General features: G+C 39.0%; 1 protein-coding gene across 4 annotated transcripts in view; it reads left to right on the forward strand.

Annotated features, from left to right (window-relative positions):
- The window catches only part of LOC124798017 (actin-related protein 8), a 173646-nt gene that overhangs the window by 133577 nt on the left and 16822 nt on the right, over positions 1 to 23247 (forward strand). The gene's annotated exons all lie outside the window — the stretch shown is intronic.

The following is a 23247-nucleotide window of genomic DNA, read 5'->3' on the forward strand; positions in this document are numbered from 1 at the left end:
ATGTCATTGAACTGCTTGCAGACAGGGGAATAGAGCTACTGATTCCTCCTCCTTACACTCCTGAACAAAATGGTGTGGCTGAACGGGAAAATAGGACCATTGTTGAAGCTGCCCGGTCAATGCTAAATCCGAGTAAATTACCTAAAGGGTTGTGGGCAGAGGCATGTAACACAGCAGTCTACCTAATAAATCGTACTGGAAAATCTTCAGTTGAAAATAAAACCCCTTATGAACTATGGTTTAATCGACCAGTAGGACGACTTGATCATCTCAGAATTTTTGGTACAGGCTGCTATGTTCACATTAACAAACAATTCCGTTCCAAGTTTGATGATAAGGCAGTTTTTGGACGACTTGTTGGATATGTTAATGACAAAGATGGGTTCAGAGTTTGGATTCCATCTAAAAGAAAAGTGGTGTTGAGTCACGATGTAAAATTTAAGCCAGAAATTGTTTGTGATTTACATAGTGATCATGTTGAATTTGAAGTCCCTCGGGAAGAATTTAATGATCCGAATTCATCTAAAGATGACCAATGTAAATCTCCTAGGCTGTACACTTCTGGAGGAAGCCAAACTCAAGAAAAAATTCGCACTCTCGATTCTAGAGAGAGTCAAGAGTCGAGTGAATCTGAAGAAAATAAAGAATTAACAGAATTTCTAAAAGCAGAAGCTGCTGAATCTTCTAATGAAGAGAAACAGAAGAATAAAAGACAACGAAGAAAACCAACCTGGATGGAAAGTGGTGAATTTTGTATGGCAACAAAAATTGATGCACTTGGATACAAAGATCCAAACTGTTTTTCAGAAATACACAGAAGAAATTCTGCAAAGATTTCGAATGGCAGAATGCAATACAATCTCAACTCCTATTGGACGTGAGGACAATAATCAAAACGAAGAAGTTTCGTCATCTGTACCCTACCGTGAAGCAATTGGTTGTCTCATGTACCTTTCAACAGTAACTCGTCCAGACATCACTTTTGCAGTCAATAAAGCTGCTCGAGCTATGGAGAAACCAACCACTGAAGACTGGAATAGAGTAAAGCGCATTTTCCGGTATTTGAAAGGGACCTTAAATTTTGGAATTGTATATAATAAAAAAGAAGAGTTAAAGATTTACGCTGATGCAGATTTCGCAGGTGATAACCGGACAAGGCGCTCAACAACTGGAATTCTTGCAAAGTACTCAGGTGGTGCAGTGTCATGGACAAGTCAGTTGCAGAAAGTAGTGGCCACATCCACAACCGAGGCGGAAATAATTGCAGCTAGTGAAGGAGCAAAAGAGTTAGTTTGGTTACGTCGTCTGCTATCAGAATTAGTGGAAATGTCGGGGCAGCCTCCAGTTCTTTACATTGACAATGCTAGTGCATTGAAGTTGGCAAAAAATCCAGAATATCATCGACGTTCTAAACATATAGAGGTCCGACATTTCTATGTTCGTGAAAGATATGTGAACGGTGAGATTTTCTTGGAACACATTGATGGACACAACCAGTTGGCAGATATTTTGACGAAACCTCTTGAACGAGTTCGATTTAATTTTCTATGTTCAGAAATTGGCATGCAAGAGACAAAGCAATAATTTCATGATTTTTTCTTTTGGAGGAAGTGTTAAAAGAAAAGAAAAAATTCCTTGACGTCTATATTTATGTGCTGCTCCATGACTCTGCTGTCAATATCTTTATTCTTGGCTTGTGTGTAACTTCTGTGTATTTTCTTACAGTAAATGTTTTTTTTTTTTTCGTATCCAGGGTGTAATTACAAAGTTAATAAAATGTTTTCTTGCCTTTAAATAATATTTTTCATCAACCCCTAATTATTTTGAACAGTGTATAATGGAGTGCAGAAATTTCTCTTTAACTGAAAAAGAGGTGTTATCCAGCTGCTGGCAAGACACAGATTGTAACATGATCTGACGTATAGATGTTGTCGATGTACTGGTTGGTCACAGACTTTAATCTCAATATATGTTTAGCATTTCCTTACTAGCCACACACTTTCATAGGTATAAGTACTTGATGTGAATTCTGAAAAAAACATTATACTTTGAAATTCAGTTAGGTTAGTTTTTATTACTTTGCATGGATTTGTTTGATTTATGAAAAATATTTCAGGTTATTAATTCACATAGCCTCATCTGGAATACCCTTCTGATGAGTATAACATCCCTCTTGAAATAAATATTATATGATTGTAAATCAGTCAAAATCTGAATTACCAACTGAATTAATTAGTGAGAGGTATTGTCTGAGTCAGAAAAAAATGCAGCAGTAAAATTATATTGTTAAAATTCAGAATCTTGCAGTCCTAGTAAACAGGCAATTGGGATTTTGAGGGTTCATACTTTTTATGTCAGTTATTTTGTAAGTACTTAATTTCAGGTAATTATAAATATGTTCTTGGAAAGTTGGAAATGTCTGCTTTTGAATGACCGGTAACAATACTTCCTCTACTGCTTCTTGGCTCACACTGTTCTGCAGTTGTATTACGATATTGTAACTTCAATTAGCTGTAATTTTTAATTACTCAGGCTTCCATTAAGATCACTTACATTATTGTGATCAGGAAGGTAAATATAAACAGTTGAAATATAAGTGTAACAGAGACTTTACATAAATAGTGATTTTACGTATTCCTGTACAGATTACTTATATGTGTGCAACTACTTAGATGTAGAATAAAAGAATGAAAAATGGTACCGTATTTACTCGAATTTAAGCCGCACTCGAATCTAAGCTGCACCTGAAAAATGAGACTCGAAATCGAGGGAAAAAAATTTTCCCAAATCTAAGCCGCACCTGAAATCTGAGACTTGAAATACAAGGTGAGAGAAAAGTTTTAGGCCGCACCTCCAAATCGAAACAAAGTTGGTCCATTGTAATATGAGACACAATTTAGGTCGAATGAATGACGATACAGCTACAGTAGTTTGGTTCGAGTCGTAAGCTTAGCAGTTAAGCTTTACCAGGTAGCCATTGCTATGCATAAGGCACTCCGTCCGTATTTATACGGGTACCCTGCCTTTTTCACGTGCTTCGTCTGGCTTGAATTGATTGTTAATTTTTCTTTGATCTGATAAGTGCCATTCTCTTTGTTATAGGTGTTTACGTCCCTCATAGCTGAAAATGCATTACTGTACTGTGTCATGCATTGTTTGTCGCATTCTGATAATGAGTGTTTACGACCTGTCGCTGCTCGCAGCATGGCTTGCTTTTGTGCACGCTACCGCCGCTTACAATGTATTAAAAAAAAAAAAAAAAAAAAAAGAGAGAGAGAGAGAGGAATCGTATCGTCTCAGCGAAACAATGGCAAGAGACTGCTATTTGTTGTTACTTACACTGCTGCTTTCTTTGATAATGATCAACAAGAACCAAATAATAGACTGCGTATGATAGATGATGTTCTGAACGAGAGTTTAGCGAAAATTTTTCTCCGTTTGACAATCTTTGCAGACCCCTCTTTAGTACATTACATTATGCACAGAAATTAGAGTCATCTTAGATTTAAAAATCTAATCAATTGCCGTGCTTCATTTCTGACTGTATCACTATTCGGCATAAGAATAATACGAATATAAACATGACATGATATGTATATTCTTCCGCGTTTGTTGTTGTCTCACTCTAGTTTCGTAGTTTATTAGGCAGACAGGATTTAAATGAGATAGCAGCAAACACGAAAGAATACATGGCAAAATGTTTATATTATTATTATTATTATTATTATGGTGAAGAGAATACTGCATGTGATTCACAATTCATAAAAGTTCCTATTAGCAACCATCTCTTCTCACAGGTAAGAAAAAATTCAGAACGCAGAGTTGGCCATATGACAAACATGCCAAACAGTCTTGCCAGTCGGATTTTCGTAGTACATTGAAATGCTGCTACATTCGAAGATGAACAATACGGAATTTGTATTTACTTTGTTGGATAATGTGTGAAAATGCAGTGGTCGAAACTCAGGGCGGAGAAAAAAAGCTCGTCTTCCACCCTTTTTTTAAATTTTATTTATCTTTGTGCCTGCGAAGCGCTACATATATTCGACGACAGAAGTTAGTTGTGGCGGCACCTACCAACATTTTTCAGAACTTCCGCTTTGCACTCGATTCTAAGTCGCAGGCGGTTTTTTGGATTACAAAAACCGGAAAAAAAGTGCGGCTTGGATTCGAGTAAATACGGTAGTTATTCTTCGAAGCAGAAAATATAACAGATGAACTGGATTCCAACTTGCTACCTTTCAAAGTGTATACTAGTTACATTTTATGAGAAAATGAAATTACACATTAACACTGGAATGCTGTTATAGAAATATTGTTAAAAATAATATTGGAGGTGTTAAACTGATTATATTACACAGAGTGTACAATAAGAAGTAAATGTATGGCATGACTTTAATAAGAATGCTACGAGATATGCAGCTTTTTAGAGGCATATTAGCTACAGAACATCTCTTTGTATAAATCTGCGATATTGGTGACACTTCTATGAGAGCTTGGATGGTATTAGGTTGCTTGAGAAATATGAAATGTTATATGAATCAAGCTTGTGGAGACTTTTTTGGTGCAAAAGACCCTTTTATTTTCATTTATGTTTTCTGTCTGTGCCACAGAGTCAGTACTAAATTACATTCTAGCACATCTAATGAATACAATGGTTTTTCTTAATACATATATAGCACGTAGTAGATGATTATCTGATGTGTAAGCTACAGATTCGTAAAATGTCAGTGAATATTTTGTGTTTTGCATTTTATGATGCAAGGACAGCACATAAATTGCTGACCACCATACCACTCATGTAAAAAGTAGATGTGATGTAAACTGTATTCTGATATTAAGCAACTCAAATAAGTTGATGAGTCACTCATGCGTAGCCTTTCTAAGTGACTGGGGTAGTTTCTATCATTGAAAGGCATTCTACATTCACATAGGTGTTAGTTGCTGCATGTCTGATCTGTGAACCACAATCTCCTAAGAGAACAGGTTGCATATTATAGTACTGGTGGCCTTCCTGACATGTTTCTTCCCACACTTCTTTCCCTGTGTTTCAGACATGTGGCCAGGTACACTGAAATCGATAGCACGTACGTGCCTGTTATGTATAGCAACCATAGAGATGTGGTTCACATAATCATTCTATTGGCAGTCTTGATATGATGAAACTGAAGTTCCCTACTGCTGCATCGCAATCACCTTCTGTATTATATTCAAAAGATGACTGATGTTGCTGGGTTGCTGGCAAGGGAAACTCTCCAACACACCCCTCTCAGCTTTGGTGGTAAGATGCGCCAGTGGATAGCTCATCAAAACTCAACAGATCAAGCATGAAAACAGGAAAAAGGTGTACTGAATTGTAAAAGTAGAAGTAAAGTAGAAACAGTGAACAGTCTGTGCTCAAGATGTGCAACAAAGAGCGAAATGCAAGAACCACTGTGTCATGGTTGTGTGTTCACAGTGTTGGACAACAAAGTGGGAGATCTGTGTTCAAACTCCCCCCCTCCCCCTTCTCCAACCCCCCCCCCCCCCACACACACACACACACACACACACACACACACACTAAATTGTGAACTCCCCTTCGGCTGTTGACATGTCTGTTCTCCTTGCGCAGCGCTGGCAATTGTTACACAGTACATTGGTTATAGAACATGAGTTATGTAGTAAGAATATATTACCATCACAAGTAAATGTGATGACTAATGAGAGCAGTCTAGATGCTACATAGACCTCTCACAGAAATGAAAACAAGAAATAAACGGGTGTGAACTATGTTATAACAAATGAATTCAAGAGTCAGAACTTCAAAAACAGAATGCAAGAGTCATAACATCTGTTACTTGTGTAGAACAAATAGAATGTTTGTATGTCTGGAGGTCCCTTCCTTATACTTTGCTGTTACAAACTGATGTTACACCACAACACTGACTCAAATTTGAATACAGCTAACAGACACATCAATGTCTGGAGGGACAGGCCATAATTTTGTGGTAAAAAAAGAAAAGGGGTGGGGGTGCAGGAAGGAGATTTGAACACAGATCTCGCCCTTCGCAGTCCAACAGTGTGACCACATAACCATGATGCTGTGGATATTCATATTTGCTTGATGTTGCACATCTTGAGCTTGGACCATTCACTGTTTGTATTTTACTTATTTTTTTACACTTCAGTACACCTTCTTCATATATTAATGTTCAATCAGTGTTCAGTTTTTGCTTGACTACCCACTGGGCCACCTTACCGCTAAATCTGAGGGAGCTGTGATTGGGAGTTGTCCTTGTGAGAGCTGACAATACATATATGGGCCAGATACGATAAAGATTTTGTTCATTCGAAGTGACTTGACAAGCTTTGAGCTTGTATGATGGCTACTGCCTCTGAGGTAGACAATAATATGTACCTAGGTATTGATTGTGACCAATTTGGTTGGAAATCAGGGCAGAAGGTGCTTAACCTCATAAGATTAATCAGTTGTTTTCAACACATTATTAAATATTTTGATTGCACCTTCATTAGTGGTCAACAAGCCATCTTAACAGAGGGTGTGTCTAATTTTGTTATGTCCCTTCCTGTCCCCCCTTTCCTGTTACATTCATGAATGGTGTGTAGAAAGAAATACTATTGGTAAGCCTCAGTGTGAGCACCGCATTTCTCTGATTTTCGTGTCATCATCAGTACATGAGACGGATGTGGGAGGATCTGGCCACTGAATTTCTGTTATTCTCTTGAATATATTGTTCATGTTTGATGTTTTGGATTTGGGGAGCAGATAAATAGTACACAAACCAAGTAACTGAAGGTTGGAAGGGGGGGGGGGGGGGGGGGGAATTTTGAAGTTCTTATTAGTCTAATGAACTGTGTAGTAAGGAAGTGTTTGTGCTAAATAGCAATTACTTTTCTACAGCACATTTTCCTTTTCAAAACAAATTATATTTGATGCAGATAAGTCCTTGTGGCTCAGTGTAATTTATGTACAATGGAGGTGCCATAAATTGGATTATTGGATTCTCTACAACATAACATATATGAGGACAATTTTTTTGCCAATAAATTAAAACCACAGTGAAAACCTGAAGAAGTCTTGCACAAATGTGTTTTATAGTGTCTCTTGTATGCCCGTTGATTGTGTCACATCACATTCTTCAATTCTGAACACGCAGTGAGCATGTATATGTACCTAGAACAATAGTATCTCCCCCCCCCCCCCCCCCCATGTGTGAAGAGCATGCAATCATTTGATTTCTTCATGCTGAGGGGTTCTTCCTGATTTCATGCATCCCACATAATTAAATGTCATGTGTGACAGGAAATTGTAGCAGTGGTGCAGGAACTTTGAAATAGGACGTACAGACGTTCATGGTACAGGCAGTCAGGGAAGAAAGCAAGTGTCAGCTGATGATGATGTTCCGCGAGCAGATTGGGTGATTCAAGAAAGTCTATGAAGGCCAATTCAGGACAAGTGAAGAGGAATGTTGTCATCAGGCATCGTCCTTCTTTATGACAATGCTTGGTGCACTCTGTAGCTGTGACAAAGACACTCTTGCCGCTGTTTCAGTGAAAAGAGTTTGATTATCCCCCACACGGCCTGAACTTGGCTACCTCTAATTTTCTTTGTTCACATGAACTGCTGTATTTGGGGACAGCATTTTGGCACAGACAGTTAGCTGCAGACCAGCATTGAGAATTGGCAAAAAGCACAGGCAGACCTCCTCTGATGAGGGAATTAGATAGTTGTCAACACGCTATGACAAAAGTCTTAAGTTAGTAGTCAGAGTGTATAGAGAATTACTGGAAGGTGTAGCTAAATGTTGCAAATAAAATGTTTTTGTTTTTCCCTGTGGTTTCCTTTTCTTGGCCTGTTAGACAGTTATACAAAGAGGCATCTCTGCAGCTTCCTAGTTGTAATCCAGTGGGTTTATCTGATTTGTTGGGTGCTAACTTGATAAAACTTCGGTAGAAGATCACACTGTAACCTGGTTGATGATGCACCAGCAGTCGGTACAGGATGAACATTGCAGAGAGATGTGCGTTTCTTCAACTATTGGGCAATACACAGACAAAATTTATGGGTTGATCTAGTCTTTGAAGCAGCTTTCTGATGTGGGTACACCATTCCAGTTGTGAGTCATTGATTAGCCCTACAAAGTGTGCTGTTGGAGTTATGTTAGTATATAGTCTCCATGAGAGCAAATGAAATTGCTCAAGGGCTAACAGATGGTGGAGTGATTATGTCCACAAAGTCTTCCATCCACACTGAGGCTGTATCTGCAATGTTTATAAAACTCTAGACGTTCTACAATAACATTATTTTCATCATGGCAGCGACAACAGCAATCAAAATTGTCTTGAATGAAAAACAGCCCACAGTTGCACTAAATTATGTTTATTTTAAACCTTGACCAGGGTTGTGCTATAATAATATAGCCTTCTTCAGAAGTCCTAAAAATGATCAAAATAACATCTAGACCAGTGATACAATCTACACATAAACTTCAAATTTACGTAAGTGATAACATATTACTTACATACACAATAATAAATGAAAAATGTCTTAGCCCAGTGGCCACGTCAAGACCAATAAAATAACTTCAACAGACATAAACCTGTTTCGAACATAAGTAAAATTACATATGGCACCATATGTCCTCCGCCACTACCTCTGTTATACTGGGTGCACGGTCGTCAAGTGTGCCGCACCCCGCGCACCATAGGTGGCGCTCACCACAGTGAGCTACATCGCAGCATTTATTTGGCAACTAGTCAATAAATACAATAATAAATTAATAACAAGCCTACATGTGCAAGTGAAGGACCATATACTTATTAATACAAATGTCCAACAGATGAAATATTGTTGCATATGATCATTAGAGTGGTAGAACATTAACAGTTATAACAAAGTTGGTCGTATCACAATTTGATGCATGATTCAGAAACGAGACTATCATAGGCAAATATAACTTCAGCTTACATTATATGCTGTAATAGTTTATAAGGCAAATTCTACCAGCCGACCGTAGTCATTGTACATAGCCACACTACCAATGATTGACATTAGCTCTATGACTAGCAAGCACCCTAGTGCATGAGTGCGGTAACATGGTACAAGATAACAGAGGGCACACGAACATATCTGTCTGAAACACAAATGTCCAACAGATGAAATATTGTTGCATATGATCATTAGAGTGGTAGAACATTAACAGTTATGACAAAGTTGGTCGTATCATAATTTGAGGCATGATTCAGAAACAAGACTACCATAGGCATATATAACTTCAGCTTGCATTATATGCTCTAATAGTTTATAAGGCAAATTCTACCAGCCGACCGTAGTTGTTGTACATAGCCACACTACCAATGATTGACATTAGCTCTAAGACTAGCAAGCACCCTAGTGCATGAGTGCAGTAACATGGTACAAGATAACAAAGGGCACATTAACATATCTGTCTCAAACACAAACTACTGTTGACATAAAAGCAGCTCATGACACTTTATGACAAATTCCTACTGGAGCATTGTCCTAAAACATTAGTTTATCTCTAAAGATAATCATACCATCATATGGTGCAGTCGAGTAACTACTATTGCCTATCTGCTACACCCAATACGGGCTGAAAACCTTCAAGGAAGCTGGTACTTTTCAAATAACACTGATCATTCAGTAAATTCCTATTGTCAAACTTTTTGTGCTTGTATATCTGGAATATAGATGGAATATAGTCAAACGTGAGCTGGGGCAGCCTGACAGTGCACAGCATACCATAGCAATAAAGCTAAATGATGATGTTGTGAGTGATAATTCACAAGTTGCAAGTATTTTTAACAATCACTTTCTGAATGCAGCAGCAAAAATAGGGTTAAAGGGTTCAGTTGAAGAAGCAAAAAAATATGTTAAAAATGTCATTCCCGGGACTTTAGCCCTTTAGAAATAGCACCAACATCCCCCACTGAAATTAAGGGAATTATAAATATACTGAAAAACAAGAGCTCATGTCATGTTGATGGTGTCTCTAGCAAAATTTTGAAGTGTTGTTCTAATTTAATAAGTAAAGTCCTTAGCGATATATGTAATGCTTCGCTGGCACAGGGAATTTTTCTAGACAGATTGAAATATGCGATTGTCAGACCTCTTCATAAGAAAGGGGACAAGAGTGACTTAAATAATTAGAGACCAATCTCATTGCTTACTTCATTTTCTAAAATATTCGAAAAACTTATGTATTCAAGAGTAGTCTCACATTAAATTGAAAATAAGTTACTCAGCATGTCGCAGTTTGGATTCTGGAAGGATTACTTGACTGAGAATGCTATCTACACACTTACCCATCAAATAGTACAAGCCCTAAATAACAAATTATATCCAGTTGGTATTTTTTGTGATCTCTCAAAGGCATTTGACTGTGTGGATCATGTCACACTCTTAGAAAAACTGAGGTTTCATGGAATTGAAGGCTATACACACAGCTGGTTTGAATCATACTTAATGAACAGAAAGCAAAAAGTTGTGCTGAACAGCACAAATAATGTTGGGAGGGTGGTAAATTCTAGTGAATGGGGAGTTATCACAAAGGGAGTCCCACAGGATTCAATTTCAGGTCCTCTCCTGTTCCTTATTCATGTGAATGACCTCCCACTTAACATTCAGCAAGCTGAACTAGTACTTTTTGCAGATGACATGAGTGTTATACTAAATCCCATTCCAGAAAAAGCAGCTGATGATATTGTTAAGGATGTCTTTCAAAGAATTACTAAGTGCTTCTCAGAAAATGGACTCTCCCTTGGTTTTGAAAAAACTCACTATATCCAGTTCGGTACACCGAATAGAGTCATACCGACAATTGATGTAGCATATGAACAGGGCTCAGTTAACAGGGTAGATTTCTCCAAATTTTTGTGTGGTCACATTGATGACAACTTGAACTGGAAGAAGCATATTACTGAGCTTCTCAAATAACTAAGTTCAGCTTTTTTCGCTCTTCGTATAATCGCTAGTCTTGGTAATAAACAGATCAGCCTCCTAACATACTTTGAATATTTCCACTCAATAATGTCTTATGGAATAGTTTTTTGGGGTACCTCACCACTTAGACATAAAGTATTGATTGCACAAAAGAGAGCAGTGAGAATAATTAGTGGTGTTCACCCAGGGACGTCATGTAGGCACCTTTTCAAGGAGGTAGGTATTTTAACTGCACCACCAGAGTACATATGTTCACCAATGAAATTCATTACAAATAATCCATCTCAATTCTTGAAGAACAGTGATGTTCATGCGTACAACATTAGAGGGAAAAATGACCTGTCCTATCTGATTGAGGCTGTCAGTTGCTCAAAAAGGAGTACATTATTCAGCAACAAAAATCTTTGATCATTTGCCCAACAACATAAAGTGTCTGGCAGGTAGCAGATCATGTTTTAAATCTAGCTTAAAATCATTTCTTTTGGACAACTCCTTCTACTCCATGGACAAGTTTCTGTTTCAGAAAAGAAGGTACCTCTAAATGTAGTTGCATGTGTAGAACTAAAAATTTCAGTAATATTAATATTAGCACTATTCATGTGTGTATATATATATATCTTGTAATCTGACTTGTTCCACAACATATTGATAAAATAATTGGGAAATTGATCTATGGAACATGACATAACTAAAACAAAAAACTGTTATTAATTTATTGTTGTATGTATTGACTAGTTGCCTGATAAACAGTGCAATGTAGCTCACTGTGCTGAGCGCCACCTATGGTGCACGGGATGTGGCACACTTGACGACCGTGCACCCAGTATAACAGAGGTAGTGGCGGAGGACATATGGTGCCATTCATTCGAGACAATTTCTACAATAAGTGTGTCATGTTAGTATCACACTTATGTGAGGTACAGAATGATTTCAAAATGTCAGATTTGCATTGTTTCAAGAATTTTTCCTCTGATATTGACAGATTTGCATTTTAGGTACGCCATGTGCTGTTTAAATTTTCTTAAAGAAATAGCCTGAGAGCATTTCAGGTTCCAGTGTATTGTAGACTGTTTATTCGAGTAGTAGTGAATGGTTTCTGTGAAGTAGTTGTAGAAGCTGCTTTCTCGAGTTCTTCCATGGATCACTAATACCATGAATAGATAATCTTTCCTCTCAGCTTTGTTACAATGACATTTAGCTCACCTAGGAACCTGAAGTGTAGGAGGCAAATTTGCTGTCAAAGTAAGGTGGAAGGTGGATGGGACAGTGATCTGCTGTCTTTCAAGAGTTCCCACTCCCAAGTCATTAAACTTCCTGGCAGATTAAAAGTTTGTGCCAAACCGAGACTTAAACTTTGAACATTTGCCTTCTGTAGCCAAGTGCGCGACTGACTGACCTACCCAAGCATGACCTGTCCTCATGGCTTTACTTCTGCCAGTACCTCATCTCCTACATTCCAGGCTTCACTGCAGTTTTCCTGTGAAACTTGCAGGGCTAGCACTCCCGGAAGGAAGACTATGGCAGAGATATGTTTTAGCCACAGCATGGGGGATGCTTCCAGAATGAATTTTCACTGTGCAATGGAGTGTGCACACACTTCACTGAAGACACCAAAAACACAACATGTTTCCATACCTAATACAGTGTAGAAAAATGCTAGCATTCAAAACAGTTTCCAATCATCTTGGAATGGATTAATACAGTTCCTGTATAGTTTTCAAGGGAATCTTCCTGAAAAATAGTGGCAAGTTCAGGTAACAATGATCTCTAAACTTGACCACAAAGGTTCAATAATATTGAGATCTCATGACTGTGGCGGCCAGGGATCATGTGACAATTCATCTTCGTGCCCACAAAACCAATCCTGGACGATGTGAGTTGTGTGAACAGTGGCCCTGTGATCTTGGAATACAGCTTCACTATTGGGGAATCAACATTTTACCATGGGATTGAACTGATCAGCCCAATTGGTCAGATAATCATTGGCTGTAATGTGACCCTGCAGGGTAGCCATGGACCCATAGAATACCATGATATGGCTGTGAAACTCATTACTGAACACCTGCCACATTTTGCTCTTGGGACATAAACTTGGTCAGAAGCTGGAAACAGTGTGAAACCAGACTCATCTGAATAAACTACTTTCTCCTATTGCACCATAGTCCAGGTTTTATGGCTTCGGCCCTATGTTTTCCTGTTATGGGCATTAGCACCGGTGATGAGTGATTTTAGAATTCGAGCTCGCCCTGCAATTCCCTGCTTATAGGGACCCCTTCATGTTGGTTTGGTGCTGACAGGGCTCACGTGTGTGATGTTCAATAGTGCAGTGGCTTTTGCAGCTGTCATCATCTCATTTTTCATCACAGTCCTATTCAGCGACCGTCTGTCATGATCATGCAACACAAACTTTTGTAAGAATTGTGAGTTAGTGGATGATTTTGTTCTGTTTTCACTGTATGCAATGTAACTCTTCAGTACAGTGCCTCTTGAAATACCAAACAATTCAGTCCCGAGTTGGTGACGTGCTATCGGATCATTTTGAGCAAGAGAAATGTGAAATTTATTTTATTTATCTCACAACATACAGAATTTCAGAATGTAAGTCTGATGTACAGGAGACGTGTCAGGGCTACAATTTACTTATTTAAAAATTTTGTCAAACTTACAATATTAATTGTTGTAGAACTTACTTATTTAAAATTTATCAAACTTACAATATTAATTACTGGAAAATTTACACAAGGTTCTTTCTAGTACTATTTTAGACTTTGCATCTGCTATAACTAGCATAAATTTTTATTTCATTTTAAGGATCCAGCTCAAAGTATCACTTTGAGCTTCATGAATTCTTCCACTGAGTAGTAGCACCTTCCAGTTAGAATATTTAGCTTCGTATTCATTATGTCACACCCTTTTTTTTTCTTGTGAAGTTTCATGGCTATATATCCAGATGGGTCTGAGCATAAAATTTTAAGTAATGTTTCTCAGGGCAGCATTTTAAGTGTTACTCTCTTTTCCATACCCATAAGCAGTATCATGTTTATGATAAAGACTCCTGTAACATGCCCCTTATTTGTGAATGATTTTGCAGTTTTCTATTCCTCCTTCAGTACTGCAACTGCGTTTCGTCAGTTGCAACTTACAGTGCAGAGGTTAGCGGATTGGGCTGCAAAGACAGGTTTTCAGTTTTGTGCTGATAAGTATGTGTGCATGTTCATTTTAATCATTATTGTCTTTTTAATTTGCCTGACTTGCATCACCATTCTACATTTTAAAGACTGAAGTTTGTGGGCCTCATTTGTGACTCCAAATTGTCATGGTTACCACACCTCATAGACCCGAAAGACAGGATCCTGTGCTTACAGGACCAGACCCACACCCAGTCTCTGTGCTGAGGCTAGGGAACCACCACTCACCATCCAGCAGCAGCTCAATATGGTGCGTCAGGCACGTAAGTTCCTCACTGCTCTAAATGCACTTGTATAGTGTTGCTCGTACATCTCTGGATCAGCTTTTCTCCAGTCATCCACAAGTAATAAGACTGCTTGGGATCCACTTGCAGCATGTGCTGAAGTTTCTTGGTGAGAAGCAAGTACAACCCCAAGTCCAGCGTTTTAACCATTTGCCACACTGATTACTGCAGATGCCTAGAGTAATTTTAGATTAAGGGCAGTACAGCGAGATTGTGGTACTGCATATCATTTTATACATTATTTTATGACATTTTAACTGATCACCATGACCCTATAGCTGTATTTACAGATTGGTGTAAACAGCAGGTCCTGTTGGATGCTCTGTTGGTTTCCCTGATCATGTCCTCAAGAGCCGACTGCCTCAAGACTTCATGTTTCCTCAAGATCAAGATCCAACTGCCTCAAGACTTTGCTGTCTTCAGCTCAGAATTATTCGCAATTGTGTGGGTGCCGGAGCAGATAAGATGTGTTTCGAGTGCTGAAGTCCTTGTCTGTTACCATTCCTCTTAGTGTTCTTCACTCACCACAAGTTGAGGTTGGTGAGGCTGACAAGGAAAATACTGCATTTATAACTGCTGACACCCTCTTTGAGTTTAAAGTAATGCTGTTTGGGCTGCTTAATAGTCCAGCCACCTCCGAGCATATGATGGACAGTTTGCCTGAACACCTTGTTAATGATAGTTTCTTTCTTATCTGGATGGCATTGTCATCTTTTCTGAGACATTTGAAGAACATCTAAGCAGTCTGACAACTGTGTTGAAGTGTGTTCAGACTGCAGACCTTGGCTGGAATCTAAAAAAATGCCTCTTTGCAGCCCAAGAAGTAAAAGTCTTGGGGTGTCTACTGAATGATGATGGAGACTGTCCTGATCCATAGAAAATAAGAACAGTCACAAATTTTCTGAGTCATTGGCATGTTCATGATGTGAAGTTTTTTCAGAATGTGCTCAAACTACCAGCAACTGACAAAGGACTTCTGCACCAAGGCATGTCCATTGCAAGAATTACCTGCAGGAAGACACCAAATTTTCATGAAACGATGTGCAAGAAAGGTCTTTTCCTGCCCTTAAGCAGGTGCTAATGTCTTCTCCAGTCCTAGCATTATATGGCTAAAATGTCTAGACAGAACTTCACATTCACACTGGCGATTATGGGATAGATTCAGTTCTTGTGCAAATTTGGAAAGATGCTGAGAAGGTGATAGCTTACTCTTCCAGAGTACTCTCCAAGTCCGAGATGAACTACTCTACAACTAAGAAAGAGTACCTTGCAGTTGTTTGTGTCATGAACAACTTCTTGCTATATTTATTTGGCAAATCATGTGCCATTGTGATTCTGTATGCTAGCTGACAAGCCTGAAGGATCTGTCAGGTTAACTGGCAAGATGGCCAGTTAGGCTTCAGGAGTATGATGTCACAGTGGTGTACAGAAGTGGAAACAAACACCATATCTGCCTTTCAGGGAATCATTTTCCAAAACATAGCAACAGAGATGAGATCTTAGCCATCGCTGCATTAAATGACATTGCTGCTGAACAGAGGAATATCCAGCAATGATGAAAATCATAGAAACGGCGAAGGAGGAGAAATCAACTGGAGGAGAATTCCAGTTAATAAACAGAGCACTGTGTAACAGGAACTATGATTCGTTGAGGCAGAGTGATTGCTCATGATCCCAGGTCATCTGCGACCAGCTGTCCTGAAGTATTTCCATGCTGTTCCTGGTCACCTGGAATTAATAAGGATTTTAAACAGAATCAGGCACAAGTATCACAGGCCAGGTGTCTACCAGTTCCACACACACTTTGTGAGTCACTTTAAGGAATTCCAATTATGGAAATACATGCCACAATTACCTGCGGGGCATTTGGTATGAATGCTGCCTGCAGTAACGCCATTCCATTGGATTGGAATTGACTTCTTGAGGTGGTTTCCAAAATTTACAAATGAGAATTGATGGGTAATAGTCTGCACTGAGTACCTCACTGTCTATCCTGTCACCAATGCTGTGCCAACTACTGAAGGTCCAACATTGCAAAGTTCCTTGTAGACAATGTCTTTTTTAAGCACAGAGCATCCTGCACAATGATATTTGATTATGGAAGAGTTTTGCAGTCGAGACTACTGTCAGAGGTAATTTCACATTGCAACATCACCACAGGATGCCAACTGCCTACCATCTGCAGATGAATCACCTCACTGAACATTTTAATAAGACGCTGGTAATTATTCTCTTGATGTATGTTGATGTTGAACAGAGAGATTCAGTTACAATATTGCCCTCTGTGATATTCACATGCAACTCATGAAGCAAGACGCTACAGGCTTCACACCATTCTTCCTGCTCCACAGCCATGAGGCTGAAATGACAATGGATACAATGTTCTAATTTCAACCAGAAAACACCCTGAAGTACTATGTGAATGTCACAAAGGATCAAAGAAGCAAGAAAGCTGGGCTCACGTAGGACACACAGAAGAAAGACCAAGAGTGCTATAACACCAAGCACTGCCCAGTATGATACAACCTGGGAGACTTGGTATGGATTTTTATTCCTGTGTGGAAAGTTAGACTATTGGAAAAGTTACTAGAGCACTATTTTAGGCCATATGGTGTATCCTTCACATATGTAGTCAAGGATTATGACCTTTCATCAAGAAGACAGCAGTCCAAAAAGTTGTCCACGATCACAAAGTTTTGGAGTGGGGGGGTCTACCTTTGATGTTCATCTTAGTGAAGACAATGTAACAAGACAATCAGAATTCAAGAACCCAGCATTGCTGCCATACAGAGGGCCAGTGACAAGATCAAGATGGTGAGGAAGTGTTATAGGCTCTCCACTGTTCCTAATCTGTACAAATGATTTGAGGAGTCAATTTGAGCAGTCCTCTCAGATTGTTTGCACATGAAGCTGTGATTTACCATCAAGTAAAGATCAAAACCAATTGCAAAATTATTTTGACAAGATGTCAGTATGATGTGAAAAGTAGCAATTGATCATAAATAATGAAAATTGTGTGGTTGTCCACTTGAGTACTAAACGGAATCCATTAAATTTCGGTTACACAATGAATCACACAAATCTAAAGGCAGCCAATTCAACTAAGAAGCTAGAGATTACAATTAAGAATATAAATTGGAATGATCACGTAGTTAATGTTGTGAGGAAGGTGAACTGAAGCCTGTGCTTTATTGGGGGAACACACAGAAGATGCAGCAGATACACTAAAGAGACTGCCTACACTACACTTGTCCATCCTTTGCTAGAGTATTGCTGTGTGATACTGGCTTCTTATGTGATAGGATTGACAGAGGACATCATAAAAGTTCTAGAAAGAGCGGCTCATTTTGCATGATCATGGAATAGGAGAGAGAGTGCCACAGATATGATAAGTGAGCTGGGGTGGGGATCATTAAAACATAGCTGTTCTTCATTGCAGTGAGATCTTTACACAAAATTTTAATCACCAGCTTTCTGCTCTTAATGTGAAAATATTTTATTGATGCCTACCTACATGGAAGATATGATTATAGTAATAAAATAAGAGAAATCACAGCCTGCATGGAAAGATTTAAGAGTTTGCCTTTCATGCAGTGTGCAGGAGTGGAACAGTAAAGAAACAGTGTGAAATGGTTCAAAGAACCTTCTGCCAAACATCAAAGTGTGAATTGCAGAATAATCTAGTAGATGTAGGGTGCTGTAGTCTGCTCCAGTGAGAATGTCTAAAATAGTTGGTCATCATGTCCCCAGGAGAGGGAAATGCCATGAGCTATGGTGCATGCAGTGAAGCATCATGGGTGGCATCACTGGCTGGCATGTTGTGGGTTGCCAGTTCACACCAAACTACAAGCAATTATTTGTTGTCTAGTATTTATTACTCCTGAAAGGCTCTGGAGATATTTTTGCAATGCTTGTATATTGTGGAATACTCTATGAAGGTATAAATACCAGTATTCTGGAGTATTCAGTGCTTGTGTAAATAGCTGCAATCTCCGTCTAGGAGTTCAGTTCTGCTTTGGCTGCATGTTGGTGTTCTTAATGTATGTGCTTTCAGTATGGGCTTGAGTGTCATTAATTCAGTAGTAGATGGCTTCTCTGGCTATGCAACAGTTACAACAAGCTTCACTAAACAACTTATCTGATTACTGTTAAATAATATAATGGGAAACAGATTAATTAATAAACAGTAAACAGGAAGTTTTAAGGCAGCTTTACAGGAAGCTGACTGGAGGATGTGTGTAATGTGACAGATGTCAGTTCCAAATGTAATTTATTGACTTGTGAAAAATCAACTCATTTCAGGATGAAATCAATGACTGTGGTATTATTTTGATACAGAGGTAACAGCAGATGAATTCAATTCTGTAACTTGCTTCGTATAGGAAACTGGCTATAAAACTGTGTAGATAGTATATATAAAAACAAAGATGATGTGACTTACCAAACAAAAGTGCTGGCAGGTCGATAGACACACAAACAAACACAAACATACACACAAAATTCAAGCTTTCGCAACCAACGGTTGCTTCATCAGGAAAGAGGGAAGGAGAGGGAAAGATGAAAGGATGTGGGTTTTAAGGGAGAGGGTAAGGAGTCATTCCAATCCCGGGAGCGGAAAGACTTACCTTAGGGGGAAAAAAGGACAGGTATACACTTGCACACACACACATATCGTCCGCCCCGGTAGCTGAGTGGTCAGCGTGACAGACTGTCAATCCTAAGGGCCCGGGTTCGATTCCCGGCTGGGTCGGAGATTTTCTCCGCTCAGGGACTGGGTGTTGTGTTGTCTTAATCATCATCATTTCATCCCCATCGACGCGCAGGTCGCCGAAGTGGCGTCAAATCGAAAGACCTGCACCAGGCGAACGGTCTACCCGCCGGGAGACCCTAGCCACACGACATTTCCATTTTTTACACACATATCCATCCGCACATACACAGACACAAGCATGTGTAGATAGTATGTGTCATTGAAACAAAAAATCCTGTTTGAAAAGATATTATTGTAACTTGAGTGAAATTCCTGGTGTCCTAACATGCAACTTGAAGACAAATGTAACAGTGCATTTTCAAGTGTACCACATTTTTTAAATTAGTGAATAATAACTTTTGATTCATGGTATACGACAGACAGATTGGACCATTGTAACCAAGTCTGTCACTAAAAATTGTTCACATCAGATAGGAATGAAATGAAATTATGTCCTATGCAGTCACTAATTCATCTCAGTGTCAGAGCAGGAAATTTCAAAAGAATGTGTCTAATTACACAGCTGTTTTCAAATACCGCAGCTGAAGATGCAAAATACCTGAAGCCCTTGTAAAGGAAACTGCAGTTTTTCCTCAACTTGAAAATGAATCATTTGACACTGCCAAAACACACAATGGTAAGAACATCATAGTGTCTGATTATTTTTGGCAGCATGTCTGCTTTTTGCTGTCATCAATTATACTGTGAAACCCTGCTTTTACAGTTTTCAAGGGACTTAAAAAAATGGTGTAAGATGGGGGAAAATGTAAAATGTGGGAAATAACATTTTAAGCTGTAAAAATTACGTATGGGATAGCCCCCTTGCACTTAATGTATGATGTATGTACATAACAAGCATCAAAAGACTTGCCAGGGATTTTTTTACAATCTAATGAAGGTTTATTATCCAATAAAAACCACTGATGTAACTGGAACTGATAACTGCCTGGGAAGTAGGAACATTTGACTCTGTTTCATATGTCATAATCGATGTTTTGGAAAGCCTGCAGCTGCCATTCATGATTAAAATAATGAAATACTGTACTAGTTGCATATTTTTTCATGCATAGCATGATACGTTTTGAGATTTTTTTCTCGTTGTCAAGTGCAAATATGTAAATAAGTATTTTTTGTGGTGTTTGAATATGTGTTATTCTGCGTCTCTTGCACTGTAGTCATCTTTTTGATGTTATCAGGTACCTTGCTTCATCAGTTATGTAGAAAAACACACACACACACACACACACACACACACACACACACACACATTGTTTGTTTGTGTAACATCACAAAAAATTCATACATAAGTACTGCACTTGACAATGAGAATAAATTCTGGAAACACGTTTTGCTCAGCATGAATACAATATGTAACTGGTGCCGTGTTTAAACTAAAAACATTCGAGCAACGCAAAGTGAATGATGATGTCAACTAGCACTCCAAATGCCCATACGCAGAAACAGACTACATATGGTTCAACAAAGGTGTCACAATGATCACAACACTCATGAAACTGCGTTTGCACACTAGAGACAGTTTGGAAATGATTGTGATTGGTCATGATATCTTCATTCGAATGAACCTAGTTACTCACATCAGCCACTACGCCAAGTAGAGCTTGGCAGTGACGGGAAACACAGCACGAATTGTTCCAACTTTTAGACATTTACCAGTTCAAATTCGCTGAGTAGAGTGTCCTGGTGTCACGAAACTTAACCACGTAACATTTGTAAACACCACTGGATGCCCAACATCATTTTTTTTCTTCACAAAGATTTTTTAGTGATGTGTTAATCGCAGGAAAATTACAAATATGTTGATGCAAAATCAGGTGCAAATTAACATTGTTGGCATAGGAAATTTAACGGGGCTGATAAAAAATGATGTTATAAACAACGAGAAAACGTTAATCCCAGGAATGTAAAAGTGGGGCTATACTGTATCTACAAATTGAAAACTGCACAAGACCCACTTTGCTACTGCTCCTACAGTGACATCATTTCAGCGGTCAAACACACATTTTTTTCTTTTTTGGTTCAATCTTTATTTTACAATAGCTTTAGTTATATATTATCAGACATAAAACCCCAGTTGGAGACAAGCATCCACTAAGTGCATCCTAATACTGTCCTGTTACAGGTGTATCCGCCTATGAAAACAACCAACTCCAGTTGCAGTCTTTTATGTGAACATGATACCAAATAGCTCTCTGCCTGGATAACTGGCCAGTGCCAAACTGTGACCAAGGGGAAGGTTGGCAACCCGTGGTCACATTCAGTGACTAATTTACAACTTATGACAGTGTGATTTTCCCTTCAGCATTAGCTTTTCTGAATTCTTAAAGAGGAACTGGCCCTTCAATATATCGTAGATTCTGTAGTCCCTGATCTCAGTTTCTGTTCTTCACCCACTTCCACCTCTGTTTCCACCCCATTCTCTCCCCTGCTGCCATGCTCCCAATTATCCAATCTCCATGTTACTCCTCATTGCAAAGCTTCGTTAGGCTCTTCACTTTAGCTTGATTCATAAGTCTGAGTGTATAACAGCTTCACACATACCAGTGTGCTAAGACAGTATAACTGTGTGTGTGTGTGTGTGTGTGTGTGTGTGTGAGTGTGTGTGTGTCTTTGCTTTGAAAAGGAATGAAAATTTGTAAGCTACAGAACTATGCTACAGTGATTATTTGTGTGCCCATTTGTCATTCAACTATTCCATTATAAGATGAGTGGTTGTCTGTACTTGTTCTGTTACCAAATTAGAATTTGTGATTTCTATTTGTCTCATTGATGGAAACGTAGTATTCTTATTGTATTACATAACATTTTTAATGTTACTATTGCACCCATTGCTCATTTCTGTTTTGTATTTTGGCTGTGGAGTAATTTGTAAATGACTAAACTTTCAACAACTCTTTTACTGTATAACTTATGAAACTCTTTTATGCTGCATCCTATGTTAAATTTTTAGCGTTATTGCCAACAAGGAACATTTAATAAAGACATTATCATATAGTTTTGTGGCTTTATTAGCTGTGATCTAGTGCTGTGTCTCATAAAACACAATATACATTAATCAGAAAAACTGTTGTAAGTTGTAGGCTGTGAACAACACTTGTATAAACTTTTATCACATTGAATTAAAAAAGATGCTGAAAAATTATCTAATGGATTTATACTTATGGATTAAAGGAGACCACTGACCAAAAAGCAGAATCAGTATGTCATTGCCAGGCACACACAAATAGAACAAAAGCTTGCTGGCTTACGGAGTGATCCTTTTTAAAGCCAAACACACACACACACACACACACACACACACAAATTTTGAGCTTTCGGAACCCAAGGTTGCTTCATCAGGAATGAGGGAAGGAGAGGGAAAGACGAAAGGATGTGGGTTTTAAGGGAGAGGGTAAGGAGTCATTCCAATCCCAGGAGTGGAAAGACTTACCTTAGGGGGAAAAAAGGACAGGTATACACTCGTGAGCGCGCGCGCGCGCGCGCACACACACACACACACACACACACACACACACACACACACATCCATCCGCACATATACAGACACAACGTAAGTCATTCCCATGTGGAATGTTTCCCTCTATTTTTATGTATGCCTGTGCCCCCTACATGCTGCTGCATTTCGGCAGGTGGACTTGATTGTGGGACAGATTATGTTGAGTGGGATGGAGAGGCTGAGAAAGGGGAGCGGTCAGGGACTGGGGTTGGGGGTGTGAGTGGGTCGCAGGTGCACAAGCTAGACATTTGATGTATGATTGTTGGAGCCAGTGGGGAACAGAGCTTGCTGAAAGTGAGAGTAGGACGTGAATTTGGGAGGGGGTACAGGATGGAGGAAGGGGAAACTGTTGTGTAGTGGGTGTGGGGACAGTGGGTTACGGACATTGAGGCCAGGATGATTATGGAAGCAAAGGATGTGTTGCAAGGATAACCACCATCTGTTTAATTCATAGAGGCTGGTGTTGGAGGGAAGGATCCAGATGACCTAAGTTGTGTGCATCCAACTGGTGCCATGTAGGGGCATAGGGTGTGTGTGTGTGTGTG

The sequence above is a fragment of the Schistocerca piceifrons genome, chromosome 5 (assembly GCF_021461385.2).
Source record: "Schistocerca piceifrons isolate TAMUIC-IGC-003096 chromosome 5, iqSchPice1.1, whole genome shotgun sequence".
NCBI classification, from domain to species: domain Eukaryota; kingdom Metazoa; phylum Arthropoda; class Insecta; order Orthoptera; family Acrididae; genus Schistocerca; species Schistocerca piceifrons.